The sequence below is a fragment of the Scyliorhinus torazame genome, chromosome 14 (genome assembly GCF_047496885.1).
Source record: "Scyliorhinus torazame isolate Kashiwa2021f chromosome 14, sScyTor2.1, whole genome shotgun sequence".
In the NCBI taxonomy this organism is placed as follows: Eukaryota; Metazoa; Chordata; class Chondrichthyes; order Carcharhiniformes; family Scyliorhinidae; genus Scyliorhinus; species Scyliorhinus torazame.
Window position 1 is genome coordinate 9,406,325 of NC_092720.1, and position 19,446 is coordinate 9,425,770.

Below are 19,446 nucleotides of genomic sequence, written 5' to 3' on the forward strand. Positions count from 1 at the left end.
ACAGACCCATCCCCACCAGTACTGTACCCCAGTGTTATACAGTGACAGACCTGTCCCCACCAGTACTGTACCACAGTGTTATACAGTGACAGACCCGTCCCCACCAGTACTGTACCCCAGTGTTATACAGTGACAGACCGGTCCCCACCAGTACTGTACCCCAGTGTTGTACAGTGAGAGACCCGTCCCCACCAGTACTGTACTCCAGTGCTATACAGTGTCAGACCGGTCCCCACCAGTACTGTACCCAGTGTTATACAGTGACAGACCCGTCCCCACCAGTACTGTACCCCAGTGTTATACAGTGACAGGCCCGTCCCCACCAGTACTGTACCCCAGTGTTATACAGTGACAGACCCGTCCCCACCAGTACTGTACCCAGTGTTATACAGTGACAGACCCGTCCCCACCAGTACTGTACCCCAGTGTTATACAGTGACAGACCCGTCCCCACCAGTACCGTACCCCAGTGTCATACAGTGACAGACCCGTCCCCACCAGTACCGTACCACAGTGTTATACAGTGACAGACCCGTCCCCACCAGTACTGTACCCCAGTGTTATACAGTGACAGACCCGTCCCCACCAGTACTGTACCCCAGTGTTATACAGTGACAGACCCGTCCCCACCAGTACTGTACCCCAGTGTTATACAGTGACAGACCCGTCCCCACAAGTACTGTATCCCAGTGTTATCCAGTGACAGACTCCTCCCCACCAGTACTGTACCCCAGTGTCATACAGTGACAGACCCGTCCCCACCAGTACTGTACCCCAGTGTTATACACTGACAGACCCGTCCCCACTAGTACTGTACCCCAGTGTTATACAGTGACAGACCCGTCCCCACCAGTACTGTACCCCAGTGTTATAGTGACAGACCCGTCCCCACCAGTACCGTACCCCAGTGTGAAACAGTGACAGACCCGTCCCCACCAGCACTGTAACCCCAGTGTTATACAGTGTCAGACCCGTCCCCACTAGCACTGTACCCCAGTGTTATAGTGACAGACCTGTCCCCACCAGTACTGTACCCCAGTGTTATACAGTGACAGACCCGTCCCCACCAGTACTGTACCCCAGTGTTATACAGTGACAGACCCGTCCCCACCAGTACTGTACCCCAGTGTTATACAGTGACAGACCCGTCCCCACCAGTACTGTACCCCAGTGTTATACAGTGACAGACCCGTCCCCACCAGTACTGTACCCCAGTGTTATACAGTGACAGACCTGCCCCCACCAGTACTGTACCCCAGTGTTATACAGTGACAGACCCGTCCCCACCAGTACTGTATCCCAGTGTTATACAGTGACAGACCCGTCCCCACCAGTACTGTACCCCAGTGATATACAGTGACAGACCCGTCCCCACCAGTACTGTACCCCAGTGTTATACAGTGACAGACCCGTCCCCACCAGTACTGTACCCCAGTGTTATACAGTGACAGACCCATCCCCACCAGTACTGTACCTCAGTGTTATACAGTGACAGACCCGTCCCCACCAGTCCTGTACCCCAGTGTTATACAGTGACAGACCTGTCCCCACCAGTACTGTACCCCAGTGTTGCACAGTGACAGACCCGTCCCCACCAGTACTGTACCCCAGTGTTATACAGTGACAGACCCGTCCCCACCAGTACTGTACCCCAGTGTTATACAGCGACAGACCCGTCCCCACCAGTACTGTACTCCAGTGTTATACAGCGACAGACCCGACTCCACCAGCACTGTACCCCAGTGTTATACAGTGACAGACCCGTCCCCACCAGTACTGTACCCCAGTGTTATACAGTGTCAGACCCGTCCCCACCAGTACCGTACCCCAGTGTTATACAGTGATAGACCCGTCCACACCAGTACTGTACCCCAGTGTTATACAGTGACAGACCCGTCCCCACCAGTACTGTACCCCAGTGTTATACAGTGACAGACCCGTCCCCACCAGTACTGTACCCCAGTGTTATACAGTGACAGACCCGTCCCCACCAGTGCTGTACACCAGTGTTATACAGTGACAGACCTGCCCCCACCAGCACTGTACCCCAGTGTTATACAGTGACAGACCCGTCCCCACCAGTACTGTATCCCAGTGTTATACAGTGACAGACCCGTCCCCACCAGTACTGTACCCCAGTGATATACAGTGACAGACCCGTCCCCACCAGTACTGTACCCCAGTGTTATACAGTGACAGACCCACCCCACCAGTACTGTCCCCCAGTGTTATACAGTGACAGACCCGTCCCCACCAGTCGTGTACCCTAGTGTTATACAGTGACAGACCCGTCCCCACCAGTACTGTACCCCAGTGTTGTACAGTGACAGACCCGTCCCCACCAGTACTGTACCCCTGTGTTATACAGTGACAGACCCGTCCCCACCAGTACTGTACCCCAGTGTTATACAGCGACAGACCCGACCCCACCAGCACTGTACCCCAGTGTTATACAGTGACAGACCCATCCCCACCAGTACTGTACCCCAGTGTTATAAACTGACAGACCCGTCCCCACCAGTACTGTACCCCAGTGTTATACAGTGACAGACCCGTCCCCACCAGTACTGTACCCCAGTGTTATATAGTGACAGACCCGTCCCCACCAGTACCGTACCCCAGTGTGAAACAGTGACAGACCCGTCCCCACCAGCACTGTAACCCCAGTGTTATACAGTGACAGACGCATCCCCACCAGGACTGTACCCAGTGTTATACAGTGACAGACCCGTCAGCACCAGTACTGTACCCCAGTGTTATATAGTGACAGACCCGTCCCCACCAGCACTGTACCCCAGTGTTATAGTGACAGACCCGTCCCCACCAGTACTGTACCCCAGTGTTATGCAGTGACAGACCCGTCCCCACCAGTACTGTACCCCAGTGTTATACAGTGACAGACCCGTCCCCACCAGTACTGTACCCCAGTGTTATACAGTGACAGACCCGGCCCCACCAGTACTGTAACCCAGTGTTATAGTGACAGACTCGTCCCCACCAGCACTGCACCCCAGTGTTATACAGTGACAGACCCGTCCCCACCAGTACTGTAACCCAGTGTTATACAGTGACAGACCCATCCCCACCAGTACTGTACCCCAGTGTTATACAGTGACAGACCCGTCTCAACCAGTACTGTACCCCAGTGTTATACAGTGACAGACCCGTCCCCACAAGTACTGTACCCGTGTTTTACAGTGACAGACCTGTCCCCACCAGTACTGTACCCCAGTGTTATACAGTAACAGACCCATCCCCACCAGTACTATACCCCAGTGTTGTACAGTGACAGACCAGTCCCCACCAGTACTGTACCCCAGTGTTATACAGTGACAGACCCGTCCCCACCAGTACTGTACCCCAGTGTTATACAGTGACAGACCCATCCCCACCAGTACTGTACCCCAGTGTTATACAGTGACAGACCTGTCCCCACCAGTACTGTACCACAGTGTTATACAGTGACAGACCCGTCCCCACCAGTACTGTACCCCAGTGTTATACAGTGACAGACCGGTCCCCACCAGTACTGTACCCCAGTGTTGTACAGTGAGAGACCCGTCCCCACTAGTACTGTACTCCAGTGCTATACAGTGTCAGACCGGTCCCCACCAGTACTGTACCCAGTGTTATACAGTGACAGACCCGTCCCCACCAGTACTGTACCCCAGTGTTATACAGTGACAGACCCGTCCCCACCAGTACTGTACCCAGTGTTATACAGTGACAGACCCGTCCCCACCAGTACCGTACTCCAGTGTCATACAGTGACAGACCCGTCCCCACCAGTACTGTACCACAGTGTTATACAGTGACAGACCCGTCCCCACCAGTACTGTACCCCAGTGTTATACAGTGACAGACCCGTCCCCACCAGTACTGTACCCCAGTGTTATACAGTGACAGACCCGTCCCCACCAGTACTGTACCCCAGTGTTATACAGTGACAGACCCGTCCCCACAAGTACTGTACCCCAGTGTTATCCAGTGACAGACTCCTCCCCACCAGTACTGTACCCCAGTGTCATACAGTGACAGACCCGTCCCCACCAGTACTGTACCCCAGTGTTATACACTGACAGACCCGTCCCCACTAGTACTGTACCCCAGTGTTATACAGTGACAGACCCGTCCCCACCAGTACTGTACCCCAGTGTTATAGTGACAGACCCGTCCCCACCAGTACCGTACCCCAGTGTGAAACAGTGACAGACCCGTCCCCACCAGCACTGTAACCCCAGTGTTATACAGTGACAGACGCATCCCCACCAGGACTGTACCCAGTGTTATACAGTGACAGACCCGTCAGCACCAGTACTGTACCCCAGTGTTATATAGTGACAGACCCGTCCCCACCAGCACTGTACCCCAGTGTTATAGTGACAGACCCGTCCCCACCAGTACTGTACCCCAGTGTTATGCAGTGACAGACCCGTCCCCACCAGTACTGTACCCCAGTGTTATACAGTGACAGACCCGTCCCCACCAGTACTGTACCCCAGTGTTATACAGTGACAGACCCGGCCCCACCAGTACTGTAACCCAGTGTTATAGTGACAGACTCGTCCCCACCAGCACTGTACCCCAGTGTTATACAGTGACAGACCCGTCCCCACCAGTACTGTAACCCAGTGTTATAGAGTGACAGACCCATCCCCACCAGTACTGTACCCCAGTGTTATACAGTGACAGACCCGTCTCAACCAGTACTGTACCCCAGTGTTATACAGTGACAGACCCGTCCCCACAAGTACTGTACCCGTGTTTTACAGTGACAGACCTGTCCCCACCAGTACTGTACCCCAGTGTTATACAGTGACAGACCCATCCCCACCAGTACTATACCCCAGTGTTGTACAGTGACAGACCCGTCCCCACCAGCACTGTACCCCAGTGTTATACAGTGACAGACCCATCCCCACCAGTACTGTACCCCAGTGTTATACAGTGACAGACCTCTCCCCACCAGTACTGTACCACAGTGTTATACAGTGACAGACCCGTCCCCACCAGTACTGTACCCCAGTGTTATACAGTGACAGACCGGTCCCCACCAGTACTGTACCCCAGTGTTGTACAGTGAGAGACCCGTCCCCACCAGTACTGTACTCCAGTGCTATACAGTGTCAGACCGGTCCCCACCAGTACTGTACCCAGTGTTATACAGTGACAGACCCGTCCCCACCAGTACTGTACCCCAGTGTTATACAGTGACAGGCCCGTCCCCACCAGTACTGTACCCCAGTGTTATACAGTGACAGACCCGTCCCCACCAGTACTGTACCCAGTGTTATACAGTGACAGACCCGTCCCCACCAGTACTGTACCCCAGTGTTATACAGTGACAGACCCGTCCCCACCAGTACCGTACCCCAGTGTCATACAGTGACAGACCCGTCCCCACCAGTACTGTACCACAGTGTTATACAGTGACAGACCCGTCCCCACCAGTACTGTACCCCAGTGTTATACAGTGACAGACCCGTCCCCACCAGTACTGTACCCCAGTTTTATACAGTGACAGACCCGTCCCCACCAGTACTGTACCCCAGTGTTATACAGTGACAGACCCGTCCCCACAAGTACTGTACCCCAGTGTTATCCAGTGACAGACTCCTCCCCACCAGTACTGTACCCCAGTGTCATACAGTGACAGACCCGTCCCCACCAGTACTGTACCCCAGTGTGAAACACTGACAGACCCGTCCCCACTAGTACTGTACCCCAGTGTTATACAGTGACAGACCCGTCCCCACCAGTACTGTACCCCAGTGTTATAGTGACAGACCCGTCCCCACCAGTACCGTACCCCAGTGTGAAACAGTGACAGACCCGTCCCCACCAGCACTGTAACCCCAGTGTTATACAGTGACAGACGCATCCCCACCAGTACTGTACCCAGTGTTATACAGTGACAGACCCGTCCCCACCAGTACTGTACCCCAGTGTTATATAGTGACAGACCCGTCCCCACCAGCACTGTACCCCATGTTATAGTGACAGACCCGTCCCCACCAGTACTGTACCCCAGTGTTATGCAGTGACAGACCCGTCCCCACCAGTACTGTACCCCAGTGTTATACAGTGACAGACCCGTCTCCACCAGTACTGTACCGCAGTGTTATACAGTGACAGACCCGGCCCCACCAGTACTGTAACCCAGAGTTATAGTGACAGACTCGTCCCCACCAGCATTGTACCCCAGTGTTATACAGTGACAGACCCGTCCCCACCAGTACTGTAACCCAGTGTTATAGATTGACAGACCCATCCCCACCAGTACTGTACCCCAGTGTTATACAGTGACAGACCCGTCTCAACCAGTACTGTACCCCAGTGTTATACAGTGACAGACCCGTCCCCACAAGTACTGTACCCGTGTTTTACAGTGACAGACCCGTCCCCACCAGTACTGTACCCCAGTGTTATACAGTGACAGACCCATCCCCACCAGAACTATACCCCAGTGTTGTACAGTGACAGACCAGTCCCCACCAGTACTGTACCCCAGTGTTATACAGTGACAGACCCGTCCCCACCAGTACTATACCCCAGTGTTGTACAGTAACAGACCCATCCCCACCAGTACTGTACCCCAGTGTTATACAGTGACAGACCCGTCCCCACCAGTACTGTACGCCAGTGTTATACAGTGACAGACCCATCCCCACCAGTACTGTACCCCAGTGTTATACAGTGACAGACCCCTCCCCACCAGTACTATACCCCAGTGTTATACAGTGACAGACCCATCCCCACCAGTACTGTACCCAGTGTTATACAGTGACAAATCCCTCCCCACCAGTACTGTACGCCAGTGTTATACAGTGACAGACCCGTCCCCACCAGTGCTGTACCCCAGTGTTATACAGTGACAGACCCGTCCTCACCAGTACTGTACCCCAGTGATATACAGTGACAGACCCGTCCCCACCAGTACTGTACCCCAGTGTTATACAGTGACAGACCCGTCCCCACCAGTACTGTACCCCAGTGTTATACAGTGACAGACCCGTCCCCACCAGTACTGTACCCCAGTGTTATACAGTGACAGACCCGTCCCCACCAGTACTGTCCCCCAGTGTTATACAGTGACAGACCTGTCCCCACCAGTACTGTACCCCAGTGTTATACAGTGACAGACCGGTCCCCACCAGTACTGTACCCCAGTGTTATACAGTGACAGACCCATCCCCACCAGTACTGTGCCCCAGTGTTATACAGTGACAGGCACGTCCCCACCAGTACTGTCCCCAGTGTTATACAGTGACAGGCCCGTCCCCACCAGTACTGTACTCCACTGTTATACAGTGACAGACCCGTCCCCACCAGTACTGTACCCCAGTGTTATACAGTGACAGACCCATCCCCACCAGTTCTCTACCCCAGTGTTATACCGTGACAGACACGTCCCCACCAGTACTGTACCCCAGTGTTATACAGTGACAGACCCATCCCCACCAGTACTGTACCCCAGTGTTCTACAGTGACAGACCTGTCCCCACCAGTACTGTACCCCAGCGTTATACAGTGACAGACCCGTCCCCACTAGTACTGTACCCCAGTGTTATACAGTGACAGATCCGTCCCCACCAGTACTGTACCCCAGTGTTGTCCAGTGACAGACCCGTCCCCACCAGTACTGTACCCCAGTGTTATACAGTGACAGACCCGTCCCCACCAGTACTGTACCCCAGTGTTATACAGTGACAGACCGGTCCCCACCAGTACTGTACCCCAGTGTTGTACAGTGAGAGACCCGTCCCCACCAGTACTGTACTCCAGTGCTATACAGTGACAGACCGGTCCCCACCAGTACTGTACCCAGTGTTATACAGTGACAGACCCGTCCCCACCAGTACAGTACCCCCGTGTTATACAGCGACAGACCCGTCCCCACCAGTACTGTACACCAGTGTGTGTTATACAGTGACAGACCCGTCCCCACCAGTACTGTACCCCAGTGTTATACAGTGACAGACCCGTCCCCACCAGTACCGTACCCCAGTGTTATACAGTGACAGACCCGTCCCCACCAGTACCGTACCCCAGTGTTATACAGTGACAGACCCGTCTCCACCAGTACTGTACCCCAGTGTTATACAGTGACAGACCCGTCCCCACCAGTACTGTACCCCAGTGTTATACAGTGACAGACCCGTCCCCACAAGTACTGTACCCCAGTGTTATCCAGTGACAGACTCATCCCCACCAGTACTGTACCCCAGTGTCATACAGTGACAGACCCGTCCCCACCAGTACTGTACCCCAGTGTTATACAGTGACAGACCCGTCCCCACCAGTACTGTACCCCAGTGTTATATAATGACAGACCCGTCCCCACCAGTACTGTACCCCAGTGTTATACAGTGACAGACCCGTCCCCACCAGTACTGTACCCCAGTGTTATACAGTGACAGACCCGTCCCCACCAGTACTGTACCCCAGTGTTATACAGTGACAGACCCGTCCCCACCAGTACTGTACCCCAGTGTTATACAGTGACAGACCCGTCCCCACCAGTACTGTACCCCAGTGTTATACAGTGACAGACCCGTCCCCACCGGTACTGTACCCCAGTGTTATATAATGACAGACCAGTCCCCACCAGTACTGTACCCCAGTGTTATACAGTGACAGACCTGTCCCCACCAGTACTGTAACCCAGTGTTATAGTGACAGACTCGTCCCCACCAGCACTGTACCCCAGTGTTATACAGTGACAGACCCGTCCCCACCAGTACTGTAACCCAGTGTTATACGGCGACAGACTCGTCCCCACCAGTACTGTACCCCAGTGTTATACAGTGACAGACCCATCCCCACCAGTACTGTACCCCAGTGTTATACAGTGACGACCCGTCTCCACCAGTACTGTACCCCAGTGTTATACAGTGACGGACCCGTCCCCACCAGTACTGTACCCGTGTTTTACAGTGACAGACCCGTCCCCACCAGTACTGTACCCCAGTGTTATACAGTGACAGACCCATCCCCACCAGTACTATACCACAGTGTTATACAGTGACAGACCCGTCCCCACCAGTACTGTACCCCAGTGTTATACGCTGACAGACCCGTCCCCACCAGCACTGTACCCCAGTGTTATACAGTGTCAGACCCGTCCCCACCAGCACTGTACCCCAGTGTTATACAGTGTCAGACCCGTCCCCACCAGTACTGTACCCCAGTGTTATACAGTGTCAGACCCATCCCCACCAGTACTGTACCCCAGTGTTATACAGTGACAGACCCATCCCCACCAGTACTGTACCCCAGTGTTATACAGTGTCAGACCCGTCCCCACCAGTACTGTACTCCAGTGTTATACACTGACAGACCCGTCCCCACCAGTACTGTACCCCAGTGTTATACAGTGACAGACCCGTCCCCACCAGTTCTGTACCCCAGTGTTATATAGTGACAGACCCGTCCCCACCAGTACCGTACCCCAGTGTGAAACAGTGACAGGCCCGTCCCCACCAGCACTGTAACCCCAGTGTTATACAGTGACAGACGCATCCCCACCAGTACTGTACCCAGTGTTATACAGTGACAGACCCGTCCCCACCAGTACTGTACCCCAGTGTTATACAGTGACAGACTCGTCCCCACCAGTACTGTACCCCAGTGTTATACAGTGACAGACCCGTCCCCACCAGTACTGTACCCCAGTGTTATACAGTGACAGACCCGTCCCCACCAGTACTGTACCCCAGTGTTATACAGTGACAGACCCGTCCCCACCAGTACTGTACCCCAGTGTTATACAGTGACAGACCTGCCCCCACCAGTACTGTACCCCAGTGTTATACAGTGACAGACCCGTCCCCACCAGTACTGTATCCCAGTGTTATACAGTGACAGACCCGTCCCCACCAGTACTGTACCCCAGTGTTATATAATGACAGACCCGTCCCCACCAGTACTGTACCCCAGTGTTATACAGTGACAGACCCGTCCCCACCAGTACTGTACCCCAGTGTCATACAGTGACAGACCCGTCCCCACCAGTACTGTACCCCAGTGTTATACAGTGACAGACCCGTCCCCACCAGTACTGTACCCCAGTGTTATATAATGACAGACCCGTCCCCACCAGTACTGTACCCCAGTGTTATACAGTGACAGACCCGTCCCCACCAGTACTGTACCCCAGTGTTATACAGTGACAGACCCGTCCCCACCAGTACTGTACCCCAGTGTTATACAGTGACAGACCCGTCCCCACCAGTACTGTACCCCAGTGTTATACAGTGACAGACCCGTCCCCACCAGTACTGTACCCCAGTGTTATACAGTGACAGACCCGTCCCCACCGGTACTGTACCCCAGTGTTATATAATGACAGACCAGTCCCCACCAGTACTGTACCCCAGTGTTATACAGTGACAGACCTGTCCCCACCAGTACTGTAACCCAGTGTTATAGTGACAGACTCGTCCCCACCAGCACTGTACCCCAGTGTTATACAGTGACAGACCCGTCCCCACCAGTACTGTAACCCAGTGTTATACGGCGACAGACTCGTCCCCACCAGTACTGTACCCCAGTGTTATACAGTGACAGACCCATCCCCACCAGTACTGTACCCCAGTGTTATACAGTGACGACCCGTCTCCACCAGTACTGTACCCCAGTGTTATACAGTGACGGACCCGTCCCCACCAGTACTGTACCCGTGTTTTACAGTGACAGACCCGTCCCCACCAGTACTGTACCCCAGTGTTATACAGTGACAGACCCATCCCCACCAGTACTATACCACAGTGTTATACAGTGACAGACCCGTCCCCACCAGTACTGTACCCCAGTGTTATACGCTGACAGACCCGTCCCCACCAGCACTGTACCCCAGTGTTATACAGTGTCAGACCCGTCCCCACCAGCACTGTACCCCAGTGTTATACAGTGTCAGACCCGTCCCCACCAGTACTGTACCCCAGTGTTATACAGTGTCAGACCCATCCCCACCAGTACTGTACCCCAGTGTTATACAGTGACAGACCCATCCCCACCAGTACTGTACCCCAGTGTTATACAGTGTCAGACCCGTCCCCACCAGTACTGTACTCCAGTGTTATACACTGACAGACCCGTCCCCACCAGTACTGTACCCCAGTGTTATACAGTGACAGACCCGTCCCCACCAGTTCTGTACCCCAGTGTTATATAGTGACAGACCCGTCCCCACCAGTACCGTACCCCAGTGTGAAACAGTGACAGGCCCGTCCCCACCAGCACTGTAACCCCAGTGTTATACAGTGACAGACGCATCCCCACCAGTACTGTACCCAGTGTTATACAGTGACAGACCCATCCCCACCAGTACTGTACCCCAGTGTTATACAGTGACGACCCGTCTCCACCAGTACTGTACCCCAGTGTTATACAGTGACGGACCCGTCCCCACCAGTACTGTACCCGTGTTTTACAGTGACAGACCCGTCCCCACCAGTACTGTACCCCAGTGTTATACAGTGACAGACCCATCCCCACCAGTACTATACCACAGTGTTATACAGTGACAGACCCGTCCCCACCAGTACTGTACCCCAGTGTTATACGCTGACAGACCCGTCCCCACCAGCACTGTACCCCAGTGTTATACAGTGTCAGACCCGTCCCCACCAGCACTGTACCCCAGTGTTATACAGTGTCAGACCCGTCCCCACCAGTACTGTACCCCAGTGTTATACAGTGTCAGACCCATCCCCACCAGTACTGTACCCCAGTGTTATACAGTGACAGACCCATCCCCACCAGTACTGTACCCCAGTGTTATACAGTGTCAGACCCGTCCCCACCAGTACTGTACTCCAGTGTTATACACTGACAGACCCGTCCCCACCAGTACTGTACCCCAGTGTTATACAGTGACAGACCCGTCCCCACCAGTTCTGTACCCCAGTGTTATATAGTGACAGACCCGTCCCCACCAGTACCGTACCCCAGTGTGAAACAGTGACAGGCCCGTCCCCACCAGCACTGTAACCCCAGTGTTATACAGTGACAGACGCATCCCCACCAGTACTGTACCCAGTGTTATACAGTGACAGACCCATCCCCACCAGTACTGTACCCCAGTGTTATACAGTGACGACCCGTCTCCACCAGTACTGTACCCCAGTGTTATACAGTGACGGACCCGTCCCCACCAGTACTGTACCCGTGTTTTACAGTGACAGACCCGTCCCCACCAGTACTGTACCCCAGTGTTATACAGTGACAGACCCATCCCCACCAGTACTATACCACAGTGTTATACAGTGACAGACCCGTCCCCACCAGTACTGTACCCCAGTGTTATACGCTGACAGACCCGTCCCCACCAGCACTGTACCCCAGTGTTATACAGTGTCAGACCCGTCCCCACCAGCACTGTACCCCAGTGTTATACAGTGTCAGACCCGTCCCCACCAGTACTGTACCCCAGTGTTATACAGTGTCAGACCCATCCCCACCAGTACTGTACCCCAGTGTTATACAGTGACAGACCCATCCCCACCAGTACTGTACCCCAGTGTTATACAGTGTCAGACCCGTCCCCACCAGTACTGTACTCCAGTGTTATACACTGACAGACCCGTCCCCACCAGTACTGTACCCCAGTGTTATACAGTGACAGACCCGTCCCCACCAGTTCTGTACCCCAGTGTTATATAGTGACAGACCCGTCCCCACCAGTACCGTACCCCAGTGTGAAACAGTGACAGGCCCGTCCCCACCAGCACTGTAACCCCAGTGTTATACAGTGACAGACGCATCCCCACCAGTACTGTACCCAGTGTTATACAGTGACAGACCCGTCCCCACCAGTACTGTACCCCAGTGTTATACAGTGACAGACTCGTCCCCACCAGTACTGTACCCCAGTGTTATACAGTGACAGACCCGTCCCCACCAGTACTGTACCCCAGTGTTATACAGTGACAGACCCGTCCCCACCAGTACTGTACCCCAGTGTTATACAGTGACAGACCCGTCCCCACCAGTACTGTACCCCAGTGTTATACAGTGACAGACCTGCCCCCACCAGTACTGTACCCCAGTGTTATACAGTGACAGACCCGTCCCCACCAGTACTGTATCCCAGTGTTATACAGTGACAGACCCGTCCCCACCAGTACTGTACCCCAGTGTTATATAATGACAGACCCGTCCCCACCAGTACTGTACCCCAGTGTTATACAGTGACAGACCCGTCCCCACCAGTACTGTACCCCAGTGTTATACAGTGGCAGACCCGTCCCCACCAGTACTGTACCCCAGTGTTATACAGTGACAGACCCGTCCCCACCAGTACTGTACCCCAGTGTTATACAGTGACAGACCCGTCCCCACCAGTACTGTACCCCAGTGTTATACAGTGACAGACCCGTCCCCACCAGTACTGTACCCCAGTGTTATACAGTGACAGACCCATCCCCACCAGTACTGTACCCCAGTGTTATACAGTGTCAGACCCGTCCCCACCAGTACTGTACTCCAGTGTTATACACTGACAGACCCGTCCCCACCAGTACTGTACCCCAGTGTTATACAGTGACAGACCCGTCCCCACCAGTACTGTACCCCAGTGTTATATAGTGACAGACCCGTCCCCACCAGTACCGTACCCCAGTGTGAAACAGTGACAGGCCCGTCCCCACCAGCACTGTAACCCCAGTGTTATACAGTGACAGACGCATCCCCACCAGTACTGTACCAGGTGTTATACAGTGACAGACCCGTCCCCACCAGTACTGTACCCCAGTGTTATACAGTGACAGACTCGTCCCCACCAGTACTGTACCCCAGTGTTATACAGTGACAGACCCGTCCCCACCAGTACTGTACCCCAGTGTTATACAGTGACAGACCCGTCCCCACCAGTACTGTACCCCAGTGTTATACAGTGACAGACCCGTCCCCACCAGTACTGTACCCCAGTGTTATACAGTGACAGACCTGCCCCCACCAGTACTGTACCCCAGTGTTATACAGTGACAGACCCGTCCCCACCAGTACTGTATCCCAGTGTTATACAGTGACAGACCCGTCCCCACCAGTACTGTACCCCAGTGTTATATAATGACAGACCCGTCCCCACCAGTACTGTACCCCAGTGTTATACAGTGACAGACCCGTCCCCACCAGTACTGTACCCCAGTGTTATACAGTGGCAGACCCGTCCCCACCAGTACTGTACCCCAGTGTTATACAGTGACAGACCCGTCCCCACCAGTACTGTACCCCAGTGTTATACAGTGACAGACCCGTCCCCACCAGTACTGTACCCCAGTGTTATACAGTGACAGACCCGTCCCCACCAGTACTGTACCCCAGTGTTATACAGTGACAGACCCGTCCCCACCGGTACTGTACCCCAGTGTTATATAATGACAGACCAGTCCCCACCAGTACTGTACCCCAGTGTTATACAGTGACAGACCCGTCCCCACCAGTACTGTAACCCAGTGTAATAGTGACAGACTCGTCCCCACCAGCACTGTACCCCAGTGTTATACAGTGACAGACCCGTCCCCACCAGTACTGTAACCCAGTGTTATACGGTGACAGACCCGTCTCCACCAGTACTGTACCCCAGTGTTATACAGTGACAGACTCGTCCCCACCAGTACTGTACCCCAGTGTTATAGAGTGACAGACCCATCCCCACCAGTACTGTACCCCAGTGTTATACAGTGACGACCCGTCTCCACCAGTACTGTACCCCAGTGTTATACAGTGACAGACCCGTCCCCACCAGTACTGTACCCGTGTTTTACAGTGACAGACCCATCCCCACCAGTACTGTACTCCAGTGCTATACAGTGACAGACCCGTCCCCACCAGTACTGTACTCCAGTGCTATACAGTGACAGACCGGTCCCCACCAGTACTGTACCCCAGTGTTATACAGTGACAGACCCATCCCCACCAGTACTGTGCCCCAGTGTTATACAGTGACAGGCACGTCCCCACCAGTACTGTCCCCAGTGTTATACAGTGACAGGCCCGTCCCCACCAGTACTGTACTCCACTGTTATACAGTGACAGACCCGTCCCCACCAGTACTGTACCCCAGTGTTATACAGTGACAGACCCATCCCCACCAGTTCTCTACCCCAGTGTTATACCGTGACAGACACGTCCCCACCAGTACTGTACCCCAGTGTTATACAGTGACAGACCCATCCCCACCAGTACTGTACCCCAGTGTTCTACAGTGACAGACCTGTCCCCACCAGTACTGTACCCCAGCGTTATACAGTGACAGACCCGTCCCCACTAGTACTGTACCCCAGTGTTATACAGTGACAGATCCGTCCCCACCAGTACTGTACCCCAGTGTTGTCCAGTGACAGACCCATCCCCACCAGTACTGTACCCCAGTGTTATACAGTGACAGACCCGTCCCCACCAGTACTGTACCCCAGTGTTATACAGTGACAGACCGGTCCCCACCAGTACTGTACCCCAGTGCTATACAGTGACAGACCGGTCCCCACCAGTACTGTACCCAGTGTTATACAGTGACAGACCCGTCCCCACCAGTACAGTACCCCCGTGTTATACAGCGACAGACCCGTCCCCACCAGTACTGTACACCAGTGTTATACAGTGACAGACCCGTCCCCACCAGTACTGTACCCCAGTGTTATACAGTGACAGACCCGTCCCCACCAGTACCGTACCCCAGTGTTATACAGTGACAGACCCGTCCCCACCAGTACCGTACCCCAGTGTTATACAGTGACAGACCCGTCTCCACCAGTACTGTACCCCAGTGTTATACAGTGACAGACCCGTCCCCACCAGTACTGTACCCCAGTGTTATACAGTGACAGACCCGTCCCCACAAGTACTGTACCCCAGTGTTATCCAGTGACAGACTCGTCCCCACCAGTACTGTACCCCAGTGTCATACAGTGACAGACCCGTCCCCACCAGTACTGTACCCCAGTGTTATACAGTGACAGACCCGTCCCCACCAGTACTGTACCCCAGTGTTATACAGTGACAGACCCGTCCCCACCAGTACTGTACCCCAGTGTTATACAGTGGCAGACCCGTCCCCACCAGTACTGTACCCCAGTGTTATACAGTGACAGACCCGTCCCCACCAGTACTGTACCCCAGTGTTATACAGTGACAGACCCGTCCCCACCAGTACTGTACCCCAGTGTTATACAGTGACAGACCCGTCCCCACCAGTACTGTACCCCAGTGTTATACAGTGACAGACCCGTCCCCACCGGTACTGTACCCCAGTGTTATATAATGACAGACCAGTCCCCACCAGTACTGTACCCCAGTGTTATAGTGACAGACTCGTCCCCACCAGCACTGTACCCCAGTGTTATACAGTGACAGACCCGTCTCCACCAGTACTGTACCCCAGTGTTATACAGTGACAGACTCGTCCCCACCAGTACTGTACCCCAGTGTTATACAGTGACAGACTCGTCCCCACCAGTACTGTACCCCAGTGTTATAGAGTGACAGACCCATCCCCACCAGTACTGTACCCCAGTGTTATACAGTGACGACCCGTCTCCACCAGTACTGTACCCCAGTGTTATACAGTGACGGACCCGTCCCCACCAGTACTGTACCCGTGTTTTACAGTGACAGACCCGTCCCCACCAGTACTGTACCCCAGTGTTATACAGTGACAGACCCATCCCCACCAGTACTATACCCCAGTGTTATACAGTGACAGACCCGTCCCCACCAGTACTGTACCCCAGTGTTATACAGTGACAGACCCGTCCCCACCAGTACTGTACCCCAGTGTTATACACTGACAGACCCGTCCCCACCAGCACTGTACCCCAGTGTTATACAGTGACAGACCCGTCCCCACCAGTACTGTACCCCAGTGTTATACAGTGACAGACCCGTCCCCACAAGTACTGTACCCCAGTGTTATCCAGTGACAGACTCATCCCCACCAGTACTGTACCCCAGTGTCATACAGTGACAGACCCGTCCCCACCAGTACTGTACCCCAGTGTTATACAGTGACAGACCCGTCCCCACCAGTACTGTACCCCAGTGTTATACAGTGACAGACCCGTCCCCACCAGTACTGTACCCCAGTGTTATACAGTGGCAGACCCGTCCCCACCAGTACTGTACCCCAGTGTTATACAGTGACAGACCCGTCCCCACCAGTACTGTACCCCAGTGTTATACAGTGACAGACCCGTCCCCACCAGTACTGTACCCCAGTGTTATACAGTGACAGACCCGTCCCCACCAGTACTGTACCCCAGTGTTATACAGTGACAGACCCGTCCCCACCGGTACTGTACCCCAGTGTTATATAATGACAGACCAGTCCCCACCAGTACTGTACCCCAGTGTTATAGTGACAGACCCGTCCCCACCAGTACTGTATCCCAGTGTTATACAGTGACAGACCCGTCCCCACCAGTACTGTACCCCAGTGTTATACAGTGACAGACTCGTCCCCACCAGTACTGTACCCCAGTGTTATACAGTGACAGACTCGTCCCCACCAGTACTGTACCCCAGTGTTATAGAGTGACAGACCCATCCCCACCAGTACTGTACCCCAGTGTTATACAGTGACGACCCGTCTCCACCAGTACTGTACCCCAGTGTTATACAGTGACGGACCCGTCCCCACCAGTACTGTACCCGTGTTTTACAGTGACAGACCCGTCCCCACCAGTACTGTACCCCAGTGTTATACAGTGACAGACCCGTCCCCACCGGTACTGTACCCCAGTGTTATATAATGACAGACCAGTCCCCACCAGTACTGTACCCCAGTGTTATACAGTGACAGACCCGTCCCCACCAGTACTGTACCCCAGTGTTATACACTGACAGACCCGTCCCCACCAGCACTGTACCCCAGTGTTATACAGTGTCAGACCCGTCCCCACCAGCACTGTACCCCAGTGTTATACAGTGTCAGACCCGTCCCCACCAGTACTGTACCCCAGTGATATACAGTGACAGACCCGTCCCCACCAGTACTGTACCCCAGTGTTATACAGTGACAGACCCGTCCCCACCAGTACTGTACCCCAGTGTTATACAGTGACAGACCCGTCCCCACCAGTACTGTACCCCAGTGTTATACAGTGACAGACCCGTCCCCACCAGTACTGTACCCCAGTGTTATACAGTGACAGACCCGTCCCCACCGGTACTGTACCCCAGTGTTATATAATGACAGACCAGTCCCCACCAGTACTGTACCCCAGTGTTATAGTGACAGACTCGTCCCCACCAGCACTGTACCCCAGTGTTATACAGTGACAGACCCGTCTCCACCAGTACTGTACCCCAGTGTTATACAGTGACAGACTCGTCCCCACCAGTACTGTACCCCAGTGTTATACAGTGACAGACTCGTCCCCACCAGTACTGTACCCCAGTGTTATAGAGTGACAGACCCATCCCCACCAGTACTGTACCCCAGTGTTATACAGTGACGACCCGTCTCCACCAGTACTGTACCCCAGTGTTATACAGTGACGGACCCGTCCCCACCAGTACTGTACCCGTGTTTTACAGTGACAGACCCGTCCCCACCAGTACTGTACCCCAGTGTTATACAGTGACAGACCCATCCCCACCAGTACTATACCCCAGTGTTATACAGTGACAGACCCGTCCCCACCAGTACTGTACCCCAGTGTTATACAGTGACAGACCCGTCCCCACCAGTACTGTACCCCAGTGTTATACACTGACAGACCCGTCCCCACCAGCACTGTACCCCAGTGTTATACAGTGTCAGACCCGTCCCCACCAGCACTGTACCCCAGTGTTATACAGTGTCAGACCCGTCCCCACCAGTACTGTACCCCAGTGTTATACAGTGTCAGACCCATCCCCACCAGTACTGTACCCCAGTGTTATACAGTGACAGACCCGTCCCCACCAGTACTGTACCCCAGTGTTATATAGTGACAGACCCGTCCCCACCAGTACCGTACCCCAGTGTGAAACAGTGACAGGCCCGTCCCCACCAGCACTGTAACCCCAGTGTTATACAGTGACAGACGCATCCCCACCAGTACTGTACCCAGTGTTATACAGTGACAGACCCGTCCCCACCAGTACTGTACCCCAGTGTTATACAGTGACAGACTCGTCCCCACCAGTACTGTACCCCAGTGTTATACAGTGACAGACCCGTCCCCACCAGTACTGTACCCCAGTGTTATACAGTGACAGACCCGTCCCCACCAGTACTGTACCCCAGTGTTATACAGTGACAGACCCGTCCCCACCAGTACTGTACCCCAGTGTTATACAGTGACAGACCTGCCCCCACCAGTACTGTACCCCAGTGTTATACAGTGACAGACCCGTCCCCACCAGTACTGTATCCCAGTGTTATACAGTGACAGACCCGTCCCCACCAGTACTGTACCCCAGTGTTATATAATGACAGACCCGTCCCCACCAGTACTG

At 54.1% G+C, this 19,446-nt stretch overlaps 1 protein-coding gene across 20 annotated transcripts in view; it reads right to left on the reverse strand.

Moving 5' to 3' along the window:
* The window catches only part of LOC140389512 (TRAF2 and NCK-interacting protein kinase-like), a 302,323-nt gene that overhangs the window by 139,240 nt on the left and 143,637 nt on the right, over positions 1-19,446 (reverse strand). The gene's annotated exons all lie outside the window — the stretch shown is intronic.